Genomic DNA, 16,219 nt, shown 5'->3' on the forward strand with positions numbered 1-16,219 from the left:
GGAACGCAGAAAGGGGAGGGGATGGGAAGATATGGCCAGTGGTGGGGTCCCGTTGTTGTTGACGGAAATATTGGCAGATGATTTGTTGGATACGCTGGCTGGTCGGGTGGAAGGTGGGTCGAAATCCTTTACTAAAACTCAGATCTTGTATATATAGAAATATGTATGTATATATTTCTGAGATTTGTCGTAGGTAGGTCAACACGGTAAACGATAGCGCCACAATTTTAGCACCACCTTCAACACCATTTTCCTGGCGACTGTATAAAACAAGTGTTATTTAAATTGGTCTTATATTTTGTAACGTTAGAGAGATTTTAAAGTTTAAAAATTACCTTTCCAACCGATTTCTTGAAGGTCGTCAGCGTGTGTCGTCACAATGGGACCCGTGCGACTTTAAGAGATGAGCTCCCCCCACCGTCTTTTACGTATGACGTCACAATGGGACCCGCTCGACATTAAGCATAGCGTGTGTGTCGACCGCCGCCCGTCCCGGCATGCCTTCGCGTCTGACCTTCCTCGCATTGTGCAGCGCGGCGCCACAGGCGGCAGCGGCAGCAGGCCTACCAGTATGGCCGTCGACGCCATTGATCAGCGCTGCCTCTCCGTCATTCCCCGCAGCTCGTCGACGACCAGCGCTCAACGCTCGAGCTTCGAACCGGGGGACGCTCCCCGCCCGCAATCGAGTGCACGCATCGGTAGGGAGGCAGGATGAGGAGGGGAAGGGAGGGGAGGATGAGTGGGGAGGATGGGGGGAGGTTGAGGGGGGAAAGGAGGGAGGGAGGATGAGGATGGGAGGATGAGAGCGGGAGGATAAGGGAGGGAGGATGAGAGGGGGAGAATAAGGGAGGGAGGAAGAGGGGGGAGGAGGGAGGGAGGATGGGGAGAGAGGATGAGGGGGTGCAGGATGAGGGGGAGTAAGGAGGGAGGATGATGGGGAGGAGTGAGGAGGATGAGGGGTGGATGCTGGAGAGGGTGAGGGGTGTGAGGGGGGGGGCGGAATGGGTGAGGGGTGGGGATGGAGTGGTTGAGGGGTGAGGTGGGAGGAGAAGGAGGGGAGATGGTGGGTGAGGTGGGATGGAGTGGGTTGAGGAGGGGGTTGGTGGGTGTGGGGGGATGGGTGTGCGGGGAGGAGGAGGGGGATGGGGTGGGTGTGGAGAGGTGAGGGCAGGAGGAGGAATGGGGTGGGTGGGCGGGGGGTTGGGGGCGATTGCGTGGGTGAGAGGGAGGGAGGGGGAGATGGAGTGGGGGAGGGGGGAGGGAGGGGGGTTGGAGTGGGTCAGAGGGAGGGAGGGGGCATGGAGTGGGTGAGGGAAGGAGGGATTGAGTGGAGGGGAGGGAGGTGCGTAGAGTGGTGGGCATCTAGTGGGTGAGGGGGAGGGAGGGGGTGGAATCGGTGTGTGCGGAAGAGTGGGTGAGTGGGGGTGGAGTGGGTGAGTGGCGGAGGAAGGGAGGTGGAGTGGGGGGAGTGGGGATGGAGTCGGTGAGGGAGGAGGGTATGGAGTGGGTGAGTTGGAGGGGGGATGGTGTGTATGGGGGAGGGGAGTAGGGCGCGGGGTGGTGGAAGTGAGGGTGGGTACGGGGGCGGGGAGGGGGAAGTGGGGGAGGGGTAGTGGGCATCGAGTGGTGAGTGGAAGGAGGAGGAGTGGGGAGAAAGTGGGATTCAGTGGGTTGCGGGGGTGAGGGTGCCACACCAATACAGGAGGGGCTTTCGGTCCACCGCTCACTCTGGCTGCAGCGTTGGCGCCATGGGGCCCAGGTGAGTGACATCCTCGCCCCCTTCCTTGTCACCCTCTACGATGATGGGTCCAACGAGTCCACTTAGTCTAGTATATTACTAAAACTCAAAACCTGAATATGTACTTCTGAGATTTGGTTGTGCACATTGGGACCTACCGCCAAAACGGTGAACGATAGCGCCACAATTTTCACAGATACATAGAAACATACAAAATAAGTGTAGGAGGAGGCCATTCGGCCCTTCGAGCCAGCACCGCCATTCATTGTGATCATGGCTGATCGTCCACAATCAATAACCCGTGCCTGCCTTCTCCACATATGCCTTGATACCACTAGTCCCGAGAGCTCTATCTAACTCTCTCTGAAATCCATCCAGTGATTTGGCCTCCACTGCCCTCGGTGGCAGTGGAATTCCACAAATTCACAACTCTCTGGGTGAAAAAGTTTCTTCTCACCACAGTTTTAAATGGCCTCCCCTTTATTCTAAGACTGTGGCCCTGGTTCTGAACTCCCCCAACATTGGGATCATTTTTCCTGCACCTCGCTTGTCCAGTCCTTTTATAATTTTATATGTTTCTATAAGATCCACTCTCATCTTCTAAACTCCAGTTGATTTTAGCACCACCTTAATCACCATTGTCCTGTTTATAACAAATTTTATTTAAATTGGTCTTATACTTTTAAACAGAAATGTTAAAGTTTACAAAATTCCATTTCCAATCGATTTCTTAAAGGTCCTCAGTGAGTGAAGTCACAATGGAACCCCCTACGACTTTAAGAGATGAGCTCGCGCTCCGCCCGGTCTTTAGCGTGTGACGTCACAATGGGGCCGCTCGACGTTCATAATAGGGCCCCCCATCCCCCACCATCCACTACCAGAGGACCAGCGGGAGGAACGCCGCCCGTCCCGGCATGCCTCGCGTCTGAACTTCCCCTCATGGTGCCAGAGGCGGCAGCGGTTTAACAAGGTCCCCGCAGCTTCGCCAACAAACAGCGCTCCACGCACGGGAAAGGGGCCCGGAGGTCGCTCCCCGCCCCGATTATATTGAATGGTGGTGCTGCTCGAAGGGATGAATGGCCTACTCCTGCACCTATTTTTGTACCCGCCTCCCCTGCGTCTTCTGACACATCTTTAGATACATAGAAAATAGGTGCAGGAATGAATGAATGAATGAATGAAATGAATGAATGAATGAATGAATGAATGAATGAATGAAGGATGAATGAATGAATGAACGAATGAACGAATGAATGAATGAACGAATGAACGAAATGAACGAATGAACGAATGAACGAATGAAACGAATGAACGAATGAACGAATGTGAACGAATGAACGAATGAATGAATGAACGAATGAACGAATGAATGAATGAATGAACGAATGAATGAATGAATGAATGAATGAATGAATGAATGAATGAATGAATGAATGAATGAATGAATGAATGAATGAATGAATGAAAGAATGAATGAATAAGTCTATTGGCTAAGTATGTACACATACAAGGAATGTGTCTTGTTGCTCCGCTCGAAAGTAACAACACGAACATACAGTAAACGATTAAGTATAAACCATGAAACATTAAAACATTAAGAATATAACAATTCAGCTTAAACATGTGGGAGAAATCAACCAGAGCAAAAAAGAGACTGTAGACCTTTGGTTGTTGAGTAGTACTCGCTGAAAAAAGCTGATTTTATGTCTCATTGTGGCTGCTTTGAGAATCCGGAGTCGCCTTGCAGAGGGAAGTGCTTCAAAGAGTTTGTGGCCAGGGTGGGAGGGGTCAGAGATGACCTTGCCCGCTAGCTTCCTGGCTCTTGCAGTGCACAGTTCGTCAATGGGGGGAAGGTTGCAGCCAACAAACTTCTCATCTGACCGAATGATTCGTTGCAGGCCTCCGGATGTCGTGCTTGGTGGCCGAGACAAACCAGACCATGATGGAGAAGGTGAGGACGGACTCAATTATAGCAGTATAGAATTGGACCGTCATTGCTTGTGGCAGATTGTGTTTCCTCAGTTGCCGCAGGAAGTACATTCTCTGTTGGGACTTTTTGACTGGAGTCGATTTTTTACTCTGGTTTATTTTCGTCCACATGTTTACACCGTAATGGCGTATCTTTATTGTTTTGATGTGATTATGCTTTATTCTTAATTGTTAACTGTATGTTTGTGTTGGCATTTGTGAGCGGAGCACCAAGGCACATTCCTTGTAATGCATACTTGACCAATAAACTTATTTATTCATTCATTCATTCATTCATTTCATTCATTCATTCATTCATTCATTCATTCATTCATCCATTCATTCATGTGAGACCGCATTTAGAGTATTGTGTTCAGTTCTGGGCACCATGGAAAAGGAAAGATATTGTTAAGTTTGAAAAGGGTTTAGAAAGGATTTACGATGATGTTGCCAGGACTAGAGGGTGTGAGCTAGAGGGAGAGGTTAAGTAAGATAGGTTTCTTTTCCATGGAGCGTAGGAGAATAAGGGGAAATCTTATAGAGGTATACAAAATCATGAGAAGGAATAGATCGGGTCGATGCACAGTCTTTTACCCAGAGTAAGGGAATCGAGGACCAGAAGACATATGTTCAAGGTGAGGGGGAAAATATTTAATAGGAATCCGAGGGGTAACTTTTTCACACAGAGGGTGGTGGGTGTATGGAACCAGCTGCCAGAGGAGGTGTTGAGGCTGGGACTATCCCATCGTTTAAGAAACAGTTGGACAGGTACATGGATAGGACAGGTTTGGAGGGTTATGGACCAAGCGCAGGCAAGTGGGACTAGGGTAGCTGGGACATTGTTGGTGGTTTGGGCAAGTTGGGCCAAAGGGCCTGCTTCCACACTGTGTTAATCTATGACTCTATTTATCACTGTTGGCAGACTAATTTCCTTCCTGGAATAAAGATCTATCGTTTCGTTTAGAGCATAGAAACAGGGGTTCATCCCAACTTACCAAGACGCCCCATGTACAGTACTCCCACATGCCTATTTTTTACCTATATCACGCTACACCTTTCCGATCATAATCATAATCATATTCATACTTTATTAGCCAAGTATGTTTTGCAGCATACGAGGAATTTGTTTTGCCGTAGTCATCCCAATAAAAAGAAACAGAACACACAAAATACATTTTAACATAAACATCCAGCACAGTGACTCCTCCACATTCCTCACTGTGATGAAAGGCGAAAAAAATGTTCAATCTTCCTTACTTCTTTGTCCTCCTGCGGTCGAGGGCCTCAACCTTCCGTGGTCGGGGCGATCTTGGCTCCCATAGCCGGCGGTTGGGCCCTCGCGTCGGGGCGATTAAGCTCCTGCAACGGGGCGATGTCAGCTCCCCGCGCCGGGCGATCTGACCCCGGGTTGGGGCGTTTCACCTTATGCGACTTTGCAGTTTCCTGATATCGGTCTCTACCCGAGACTGCGAGCTCCTCGATGGTGAAATCCGCAGGCCGCAATTGTAGCGTCGATCCCAAGCAAAGGATCGCAGGCTGCGATGGCAAGTCCACGACCCCACGGTGGGGCTCAAAGTCAGTCTCGAGCAAAGCCGCCAGCTCCACGATGTTAGGCCCGCAGAGCGACCGGAGATATGAACCGGAAAACAATCGCATCTCCGTCAAGGTAAGGAATTCAAAATGTATCTTGTTCTTGATTCTCCAAGTCTGGGAAAAGACCGTGTGCATTCACCCTATCCATTCCCCTCATAATTCCCCTCTATACACCGCTATAAGATTACCCCTCAGGCGCCCACGCTCCAAGGAATAATGTCCTAGCCTGTCCAACCTCTCCCCATAGATCAGTCCCTCGATTCCTGACAATTCCTCGTAAATCTTCTCTGCACTATTCCCAGCGATTGACATCCTTCCCAAAGCAGGGTGACCAAAAACTGAACACTATACTCCAAATGTGCCCTCACTAGAGCGGGCGGCACAGAGATAAAATGTAGTCGGAGAGAGTAAGACTGGTAGGAGAACTAGCAAGGGGAAGAGGATGAAGAGAGAGGGAAATCAAGGGCTACTTGAAGGTAGAGAAGTCAATGTTCATCCAGCTGGGGTGCAAGCTACCCACACGAAATATGTGGTGTTGTTCCTCCAATTTGCGCTGGGCCTCACTCTGACAATGGAGGCCCAGGACAGAAAGGTCAGTGTGGGAATGGGAGGGGGAGTTAAAGTGTTGAGCAACCAGGAGATCTGGTATGTTTAGGAAGGCCGAGCGGAGGTGTACAGCGAAATGAGCGCCGAGCCTGTGCATGGTCTCATCGGTGTGCAGGAGTCCATTACTATACACTATACCCTGACTGATGAAGGTCAATGTACCAAAAGCCTTCTTGACCACCCTATCCACTTTCAAGGAACTATGTACATGCACTCCGAGATTCCTCTGATCTACGGTCTTGACCCGAAACATCACCTATTCCTTTTCTCCCGAGATGCTGCCTAACCTGCTGAGTTACTCCAGCATTTTGTGAATAAATACCTGTGCTCTACAACACTCCCCAGAGCCATGCCATTCATGGAGATATAGACATAGACATAGACATAAAAAATAGGTGCTGGAGGAGGCCATTTCGCCCTTCGAGCCAGCACTACCATTCAATGTGATCTTGGCTGATCATAAGTGGTAGGCCATTTAGAACGGAGATGAGGGAAAACCTTTTCACTCAGAGAGTTGTGAATCCATGGAATTCTCTGCCATTGAAGGCAGTGGAGGCCAATTCACTGGATGTATTCAAGAGAGAGTTAGATTTAGTTCTTAGGGCTAATGGAATCAAGGGATATGGGGGGAAAGCAGGAACGGGTTACTGATTATGGATGATCAACCATGATCATATTGAATGACGGTGCTGGATCGAAGGGCTAAATGGCCTCCTCCTGCATCTATTTTCTAAGTAAATGTTCATACCGCTGGGTTGTGAGCTGCCCAAGCGAAATACGAGATGCTGTTCCTCCAACAGAAACATCAGTGTGGGAATGGGAGAGGGAGTTAAAGCATTTTGCAAACGGTGTGATAGAATTGACAGACGTCATTTCTTGCTATAGAGGGAGTACAGCCTAGGTTCACAGGCTTAATTCCCGGGATGGCAGGACTGTCGTATGTTCAAAGACCGGAGCGACTGGGCTTCTAAACACTAGAATTCTGAAGGACGAGAAGGGATCTTTTGAAACATATATTATTAAGCGATTGAACATACTAGAGGCAGGAAACATGTTCCCGATGTTGGGGAAGTCCTGAACCAAGGGCCACAGTTTAAGAATAAGGGGTAGGCCATTTAGAACGGAGATGTGGAAAAACTTTTTCACCCAGAGTTGTGAATCTGTGGAATTCTCTGCCTCAGAAGGCAGTGGAGGCCAATTCACTGGATGCATTCAAGAGAGAGTTAGATAGAGCTCTTAAAGAAAGCGGAGTCAAAGGATATGGGGAGAAGGCAGGAACGGGATACTGATTGCGGATGATCAGCATTGATCATAGTGAATGACGGTGCTGGCTCGAAGGGCCGAATGGCCTCCTCCTGCACCTGTTTTCTATGTTTTAACTCAATGTTCATACCCCTGGTAGAGAATAGACAATAGGTGCAGGAGTAGGCCTAGACTGTGGAACAGCATCCCTCTCCCCATCAGAACTGCCCCCTCCATCGACTCCTTTAAGTCCAGGCTCAAAACCTATTTCTACTCCCTAGCATTTGAGGCTCATTGAGGAGGCGCTGTGAACTGTTTGCGTGCTACTGTATGTTTCATTTTTTTTCCCCCATTGGAACCTAATCAGATGTACAGCACTTTGGTCAACGTGGGTTGTTTTTAAATGTGCTATACAAATAAAATTGACTTGACTTGACTTGACTTGACTTAATCATTCTCAATCAGTACCCCGTTCCTGCCTTCTCCCCATACCCCCTGACTCCGCTATCCTTAATAGACAATGGGCGGCACGGTAGCGCAGCGGTAGAGTTGCTGCTTTACAGCGAATGCAGCGCCGGAGACTCAGGTTCGATCCTGACTACGGGTGCTGCACTGTAAGGAGTTTGTACGTTCTCCCCATGACCTGCGTGGGTTTTCTCCGAGATCTTCGGTTTCCTCCCACACTCCAAAGACGTACAGGTATGTAGGTTAATTGGCTGGGTAAAGGTAAAAATTGTCCCTAGTGGGTGTAGGATAGTGTTAATGTGCGGGGATCGCTGGGCGGCACGGACTTGGTGGGCCGAAAAGGCCTGTTTCCGGCTGTATATATATGATATGATATGATATGAATAGACAATCGACAATAGGTGCAGGAGGTGGCCATTCGGTCGTTCGAGCCAGCACCGCCATTCAATGTGATCATGGCTGATCATTCTCAATCAGTACCCCGTTCCTGCCTTCTCCCCAGACCCCCTGACTCCGCTATCTTTAAGAGCACTATCTAGCTCTCTCTTGAATGCATTCAGAGAATTGGCCTCCACTGCCTTCTGAGGCAGAGAATTCCACAGATTCACCACTCTCTGACTGAAAATGTTTTTCCTCATCTCCGTTCTAAATGGCCTACCCCTTATTCTTAAACTGTGTAAATACGAGATGCTGTTCCTCCAACAGAAAAGTCAGTGTGGGAATGGGAGGGGGTGTTAAAGTGTGGGATAACTCGGTTGCCTGATAACAGCAGGGAAGAGACTGTCCCAGAATCACTCAGTTCCACATGCCCCGCCCTCATACGCAACTGTCCTCACTGACGTAACGCTTGACCACGTCACCTGCCGCGCCCGCCGCCATTGATCGCCGCCGCCATTGTACTCAGTGGCACAAATCCCTCCCACAGTCGGAACTCCCACTGACATAGCCATTTTTGACGTCTCCAATCCCCGCCCATTGACGCCACACCAGCTCGGCCCGCCGCCATTGGTCATCGCACTTGCCGACAGCTGCAAATTAGGCGCATAATCCCCGCCCACTGATGTTGCGGCCACATGACGTTATCACTTCCCAGCCCAGCCCGCCGCCATTGGTTCCGACCCCTGTCACTCAGTCGCACAATACCATACATGACGTCTTTATCATAGACGTCATCATACCCGCCCACTGACGTCTCCGCCCGTCGCCATTGGCCGTGACCGCTGTCACTCTTTCGCAGAATCCCCGCCCACACATGACGTCTATATCCCCGCCCGCATGACGTGTTTGTCACAGACGTTAAACAAGCTCCGCCCACCGTCAATGGTCACGGCGGTTGTCACTCAATGGCAGAATTCCCCGCCCACTGACATAATTATTTGTACCAGCATCTGCAGTTATCTTCTTATACGACATAATTATGAAGGACGTTACCAACCCCGCCCGCTGCCTTTGGCCGTGACCGCTGTCACTCAGCCGCACAATCCCCGCCCACAGATGACGGTTTTATCCCCGCCCACTAACGTAATTGTCACAGACGTTGTACCAGCCCCGCCCGCCGCCATTGGTCACGGTGGATGTGACACTCACTGACACAACCCCTGCCCACTGACGTACCTGTCATTGACGTTTAACCGGCCGCACCGCTTTGGTCAATTCGGCTGTCACTCAATTGCACGATCCCCGCCTACTTACCGCTGTCACTCAGCCGCACAATCCCCGCCCATAGATGACGTTGAATCCCCGCCCACCACGGGTCTGTCTAAAGACGTTAGCCAGACCCGCCCGCCGCCATTGGCCGGGACCGCTGCACCCGGTCGCACAATCCCCGCCCACAGATGACGACTTTGTCCCCGCCCAATGACGTCAGTGTCACTGACGTTGAACAAGCCCCACCCGCCGTCATTGGCCGTGACCGCTGTCACTCAGTCGCACAATCCCCGCCCGCACATGACATCCATTTCAGATACGCTCACTGACGTGCTTGTCTCTGACGTTGAACCAGCGCCGCCCGCCGTCATTGGCCGCGACCGCTGTCACTCAGTCGCACAATCCCCCCCTCTCCAGCCACCCCGAGCATGCGCTGTCCGCTGGGGTTGGGGGCTGTTGCCGTTGGTGAGGCCGCCGCGTGGGTGGGCGGGTCGTCGTCGCCGGCGGCTCAGCAGCAGCAGTAGGTGAGCTGCGAGGGCCCTGGCGTGGATGGCCGACCCGTCCCGGGAGAAGAGAGAAGGGGAGAAGGAGAGAGAGAGAGAAGGTGTCAAGTAAACACAAAGCCAGGGCAAGGTGGGGCCGCTCGCCCCCCCTGGCGGCGACTTGACGTTTCACACCCAGCCGGGCAGGACAAGATGCACAAGTGCTTGGGGTGAGTGAGTTGCAGTTGCAATGGGGGAGTCGTGCACCTAAAACACACCAAATGAAAACAAAAACTGCAGATGCTGGTTTAGATCTGGTTCAGTCTGAAGATGGGTCTCGACCCGAAACGACACCCATTCCTTCTCTCCTGAGATGCTGCCTGACCTGCTGAGTTACTCCAGCATTTTGTGAAATAAATACCATCGATTTGTACCAGCATCTGCAGTTATTTTCTTATACTGGTTTAGATCAGTCTCGACTTGGATGAAGGGATAATAGACAATAACCAATAGGTGCAGGAGGAGGCCCTTCGGTCCTTCGAGCCAGCACCGCCATTCAATGTGATCATGGCTGAGTTACTCCAGCATTTTGTGAATAAATACCTTCGATTTGTACCAGCATCTGCAGTTATTGTCTTATGCTATATAATAGTAAGATTAAATGAGAACTTACCAGTTCGAAGTTTGATCTGTATTTTATGAGGAGTTACGATGAGGGATTACGTGAAGACCCCGTCCAGCACGTGTGCGCGACATTCTTCAAAGCAGCGGTGTGGATTCACAGAAAAAACACAACGATTGAAATAAATATAGTAAAGAAAAAATAAGAACTTAATTACCAGTTGATCTGTATAAAAGAGGGTGGGAGCGGAGGGCACGTAATCCCTCATCGTAACTCCTCATAAAATACAGATCAAACTTCGAACTGGTAAGTTCTCATTTAATCTTACTATTTTATTTCGGAGTCACGTGAGTGACTACGTGAAGACTTCAAAGCTCTGTGATTCCGAACCGTGTACCAGCTCATGCTTCACTCACTGTCTGAAGACCTTAGAGGGAGGAAGTATGTTATCGCAATAAAGAGCCTGTTTGTGAACAAAAAAGGTTTATTAATGACAACAAAAAACAGAGAGCTCCCCAGGGCTCAAATTAAATATTATCTGCAGACTCTAAAATTCTGTCTGCAAATGTAGCAGGTTGCGCCAGCGGTTTATTATAAAACCTTTGGAAAGTTCTTTCCGAGGACCATCCTGCTCTGGCCAGAATATGGTCCATAGGCACGTCCATTCGACTAGCCGCCGACGTAGATGCAGCCCTGGTGGAGTGAGATTTGTAAACATTGGTATTGACTCCCGCGGACTTAAGCACCTGCTTGAGCCACCTTGAAATGGTTTGGCTCGTCACCTGACCATGAGGCTTCTTGTGGCTTATCCATAAGGCTTTTTCTCTCCCTCTTAAGTTGTGTGTTGTGTCTATGTAATTGGCGAGATGGGTCTTGGCACACAGCCGTGGGTCAGATGAATATGCCCAGAACTCCATGACTGGAGGCGTGGTACCTGGTCTAGTTTGTTTGACCAGTCCCTGAATATGGAATGTGAAACAGTCCAATGACTCTGTCATGCTGTCCAGCCTCAGAAGGTGGAGGGATTGTACCCTTTGAGCTGACACTAGTGCCATGAGCATGACTGATTTCAGTGTAAGTTGTTCCAGCGTGAGTGCCCTGGGCGGTGGCCATCCCCTAAGGTACGTCAGCACAATGCTGACATCCCAGATCTGAGTGTACCTTGGTCTGGGGGGGTTAGTGTTAAAAATGCCCCTCATGATTTTGATTACTAGTGGATGGGACCCCAAAGCCAGTTGTCCTGCTGCTGGAACCAAATAAGCTGACAACGCACTCCTGGCTGTATTTATGGCGCTGTAGCTGAGTCCTTCCCGATGTAATCCAACCAGGAACTCCACAACACTGGTGGGTGTTGCTGTAGTGTAGGTAGTTCCTGTTTTGGAGCAATACCGTTCCCATTTTCTTATGTTGGTCAGGTATTGTCTCCTGGTGGACTCCCGGTGGGATGCGGTCATCATGTTGATGGCGTCCTCAGACAGTCCCAGGCCCAGTAGAGGTCTTTTTAGAATCTGCAAGCCAGGAGATTGACTCTGTCATGGCACGGGTGACTAATGCCTGACACTGGGTGGATTAATAATTCCGGACTGCTGGGGAATTCCAACGGTGTTTCGACAGCCATGTCGAGGGCCACTGGGAACCATGGCTGTGTAGGCCAGTCGGGTGTTATCAAGATTCCTGAAGCGGAATCCAATTGAATCTTGCGTAATACCCGACTGATGAGGCAGAAGGGAGGAAAAGCATAAACGAACATTTTCCCCCAATACAGCGTGAATGCATCAACTGCTGCTGCCTCAGGGTCTGGTTCCCAAGCGACATACGTTGGTACCTGGTGATTCAGCCTGGATGCAAATAGATCGATATCTGGTGTGCCATATTGCTTTGTAATTTCGGCAAATACTTTGGGATTTAACATCCATTCGATGTTATCGTTAAATTTGCGTGACCTGGTGTCTGCCACTGTATTTTGCTTACCTGGTAGGTAAGTTGCTGATAACCAAGTATGTCTGTCGACACACCATTGCCAGATTAGGTTGACCAATTTGTCACACGATATCGACTTTATACCACCCATGTGGTTGATATAAGCCACCACCGTGGTATTATCTAATTGCAACCGGACATGTGCATGATGCGTATTAGATGAATATGCTTTTAAACCATAAAACGCACCCAACATTTCTAAATAGTTGATACCCCGTGTCTGTAGGCAAGATGATTCAGAATTAGTCCATCTGCCCCCTGTGCTGGATTGCATGTTAGTTGCTCCCCAGCCCAAAGCACTGGCATCCGTTTGAATGGTTAATACTGGGTTGGTGATTATTATGGGACTGGAACTGAGCCTAATGTTCCTTGTCCACCATTGTAACTCTGGAATGGATTCAGCAGTTAAATACATAGCTCGGTCAAAGTGACCTGAGTTTTGCTTTAGTGCGTGCACTTTTGCTCTTTGTAAATTTTGGTAGTGCAAAGGCCCAAATTGTACAGCTGGAAAAGCTGCTACCATTTTACCAATAACTCTAGCTACCTGCCGTATGGTTGGCTGACGTTTATGCATTAGTTCGTGGCATGATAGTGCCAATTGGGATGCTTTCCCCTTTGGCAGAGTGACAACCATGCGAACAGTATCAATCGTAAATCCAAGATAGTCCATGGTAGTGGACGGTGTAAAATTGGATTTATCTGGATGTATGACAAACCCCAAAGTTTCAAACAAACGTTTGGTGGCTGCTACTGCCAAAATAGCTGTCTCCAAGGTTTTCCCTACTATTAAAATGTCGTCTAAGTACGCCATGACTATATGCTTTTGTTTTCTCAATAATGCCAAGGCGGGTTTTAAGATTTTAGTGAACAACCTTGGAGCGGAGGTTAGTCCATTTGGTAAGGCTTTAAATTGCCATAGCTGTTTCATCCAGATAAATTTTAAGTATTTACGGTGCTCCTTGTGTATGGGTACTGAGTAGTAGGCATCTTTTAAATCAATGCCTGCTAGAAAGTACCCTGTAGAAATCAAAAGTCTGGCGGTTTCAAAAGTTTCCATCTTAAAATGTGTATACTTAACTGACTCGTTTAACGTAGTTAAGTCAATGATGATGCGACATCCACCATCTTTTTTAGTTTTAGTGAAAATATTAGACACAAATTCCAAAGGTTCATGTTTTGTTCTTTCAATGACACCTTTTGCTAGTAGCCTCACAAGTTCAGCTTGACCCTCTTGTTTCTCTTTGACTGAGAGGGTGAATACCCTTTGGGGTATATGCTGAACTGGCGGAATGTTTTCATGAACAAAGTCAATTTTATAGCCATGAATGCAGCTTAGTATGTACTTGTCATTAGTGATGGTTTCCCATGCATCCAAAAACAAGTGCAATCTCCCCCCTGATAGTATAGAGTCCCTACTGCTCATATGCCGAGAGGTACCAGACCCACCAACCTCCATGGTTACTGGTGCTACTTCTGCCTCTTCGCTGGACAATGAGGTGTCTGCTGGGCTGTAGAGGGCTGCTGTTGATGTAGATGTTGACGTTGATGTTGTTGGGGGTGGCGCATTTTCCATGGGGTCCGCTCTGGGCCCTGGCCTAAAAAAGGCTTACGGGGAATGGTTGCGGACCCCGAGCTTTCACCAGTCCCATATGGTGGTCTATGACTGGTGGACGCCGTGAGGTACTGCCGCCTGGGTTTGTTAGGTCTGCTCGGTCCCAAACCTGCCCTCACGAGACCAAAGGTCTTGGATTCTTCCTCTAGGTCTTTCACCTTTTTTGGAAGATCCTTTCCAAAAAGCAGAATTGGAGGTTCTGAACCCGGTGTTTTGCAAAGTCCCGCAAACTTAGGGTTGAGGGCAGGCTTGATGATTTCCTTCCGTAAAATATTTATCTGGTATTGAGTGGTGCACAGCAGAGCTAATGTATCTTGCTGATTTGTGGAGATGTCCACACCATCAATGGACCGAGCATATGATGTCATCCCTGCAGTCAGGAGTTTAAGGATTTTCTGGAGCTTCAACTCCAGGTTCCTGATGTTCTGCCCCAAATGTCCCCAAATTTGGCTGTTTACAGCTGGTACATTCAATGATGTACAATTTTCTGGGGCTGTATATAGCTCAAGAGCCTCATTGACCACCCGTTCTTGTAGGGGTTTTGAGGACAGGTGGTCAATGCTGGCTGCAAGTTTCGGCTCTAAAGGCCGACCCCCTCGTGGAATGACCACGTAGCGGTTGACCACACCCAGCAGCTCTTCCTGATCCTGTACACTCTGCGTACTCCGGACATCTTCAGCCAACAACCCCTCTTCTTGACCAGCCCAGACCTGGTCGCCAATGCTGCCTTCAAAAGAAGGTGAGGCAATGGCCAGTGCCGTAAAGGGCACTGCGGGAGTACCTGGGCTCCCTTGGCGAGTCTGCTGCTGCTCTCTCAGCAGATCTCGCTGGAGCATTTGCTCCATAAGCCGTTCCATTCGGCTTAGGCGGCTGCCAGTGCCGCTCTCGAGCGGTGTGGCATCTTCATCCGAATCGTCGGATACTACCGCCCGGTTCTGGCTGCAGGTACCTCCAGCTCGCTGCTCAGGCTGCACTAGCGGTGCTGGGCTCGGCTCGGTAGTTATTGCTGCCGCCTCTTGCCCCCCCTCCAAAGAACGTTCCTCAACGGAAAACGAACGGGGGCGAGCTGCAAATGTCTTTCCTCTGGTCTTGCTCATCTTGGGACCTAAAGCAGACCACAGAGAAAATACTCACGGCCACGGTAGAACTTACCTGTCGGCCCGACTTTTTAATTTGTAGCGGGAGCACCTTGAACTCCCGTTCGTCGCGGGTGCACTGCATGAACGCTAATGTCGCGCACGCGTGCTGGACGGGGTCTTCACGTAGTCACTCACGTGACTCCGAAATAAAATGTGATCATGGCTGATCATTCTCAATGAGTACCACGTTCCTGCCTTCTCCCCATGCCCCCTGACTATCCTTAAGAGCTCTATCTAACTCTCTCTTGAATGCATTCAGAGAATTGGCCTCCACTGCCTTCTGAGGTAGAGAATTCCACAGATTCACAACTCTCTGACTGAAAAAGTTTTTCCTCATCTCCGTTCTAAATGGCCTACCCCTTATTCTTAAACTGTGTGTGGCCCCTGGTTCTGGACTCCCCCAACATCGGGAACATGTTTCCTGGCCTCTAACGTGTCCAACCCCTTAATAATCTTATACGTTTCGATAAGATCTCCTCTCATCCTTCTAAATTCCAGTGTATACAAGCCTAGCCGCTCCAGTCTTTCAACATATGACTGTCCCGCCATTCCGGGACTTAACCTAGTAAACCTACGCTGCACGCCCTCAATAGCAAGAATATCCTTCCTCAAATTTGGAGACCAAAACTGCACACAGTACTCCAGGTGCGGTCTCACTAGGGCCCTGTACAACTGCAGAAGGACCCTAGCTTTGTTTCCAATGGTTCAGTGGTTATTTACTGTCACACGTACCGACTCACAGTGCTGGAGTAACTCAGCGGGTCGGGCAGCATCTCTGTGGGGAACATGGACAGGTACAAAGTGCTGCAGTAACTCAGTGGGTCGGGCAGCATCTCTGGAGAACATGGACAGGTTCAAAGTGCTGGAGTAACTCAGCGGGTCAGGCAGCATCTGCGGAGAAAAGGAAAAGATGATGTTTTGAGTCGAGACCATTTTTCTCGTATCGTAAAAGGCTGGAGTAACTCAGCAGAATCTTCAGCATCTGGTTCTCATTTCAAGAGCGAGTTAGATTCAGCTCTTAGGGCTAAGGGAATCCAGGGATACAAGGGATACAGGGTACTGATTTTGGATGATTAGCCGTGATCATATTGAATGGCGGAGCAGGCTCAAAGGGCCGAATGGCCT

At 49.4% G+C, this 16,219-nt stretch overlaps 1 protein-coding gene across 1 annotated transcript in view; it reads left to right on the forward strand.

Annotated features, from left to right (window-relative positions):
• The first annotated feature begins 9,688 nt into the window (after positions 1-9,688).
• LOC144611134 (uncharacterized) overlaps positions 9,689-16,219 on the forward strand; it is a 29,160-nt gene continuing 22,629 nt past the window's right edge. Inside the window, exon 1 of the mRNA XM_078430203.1 lies at positions 9,689-9,971. The gene's annotated coding sequence lies outside the window, so the exon portion shown is untranslated. The remainder of the gene's footprint in view (positions 9,972-16,219) is intronic.

This window comes from Rhinoraja longicauda, chromosome 39, assembly GCF_053455715.1.
Source record: "Rhinoraja longicauda isolate Sanriku21f chromosome 39, sRhiLon1.1, whole genome shotgun sequence".
In the NCBI taxonomy this organism is placed as follows: Eukaryota; Metazoa; Chordata; class Chondrichthyes; order Rajiformes; family Arhynchobatidae; genus Rhinoraja; species Rhinoraja longicauda.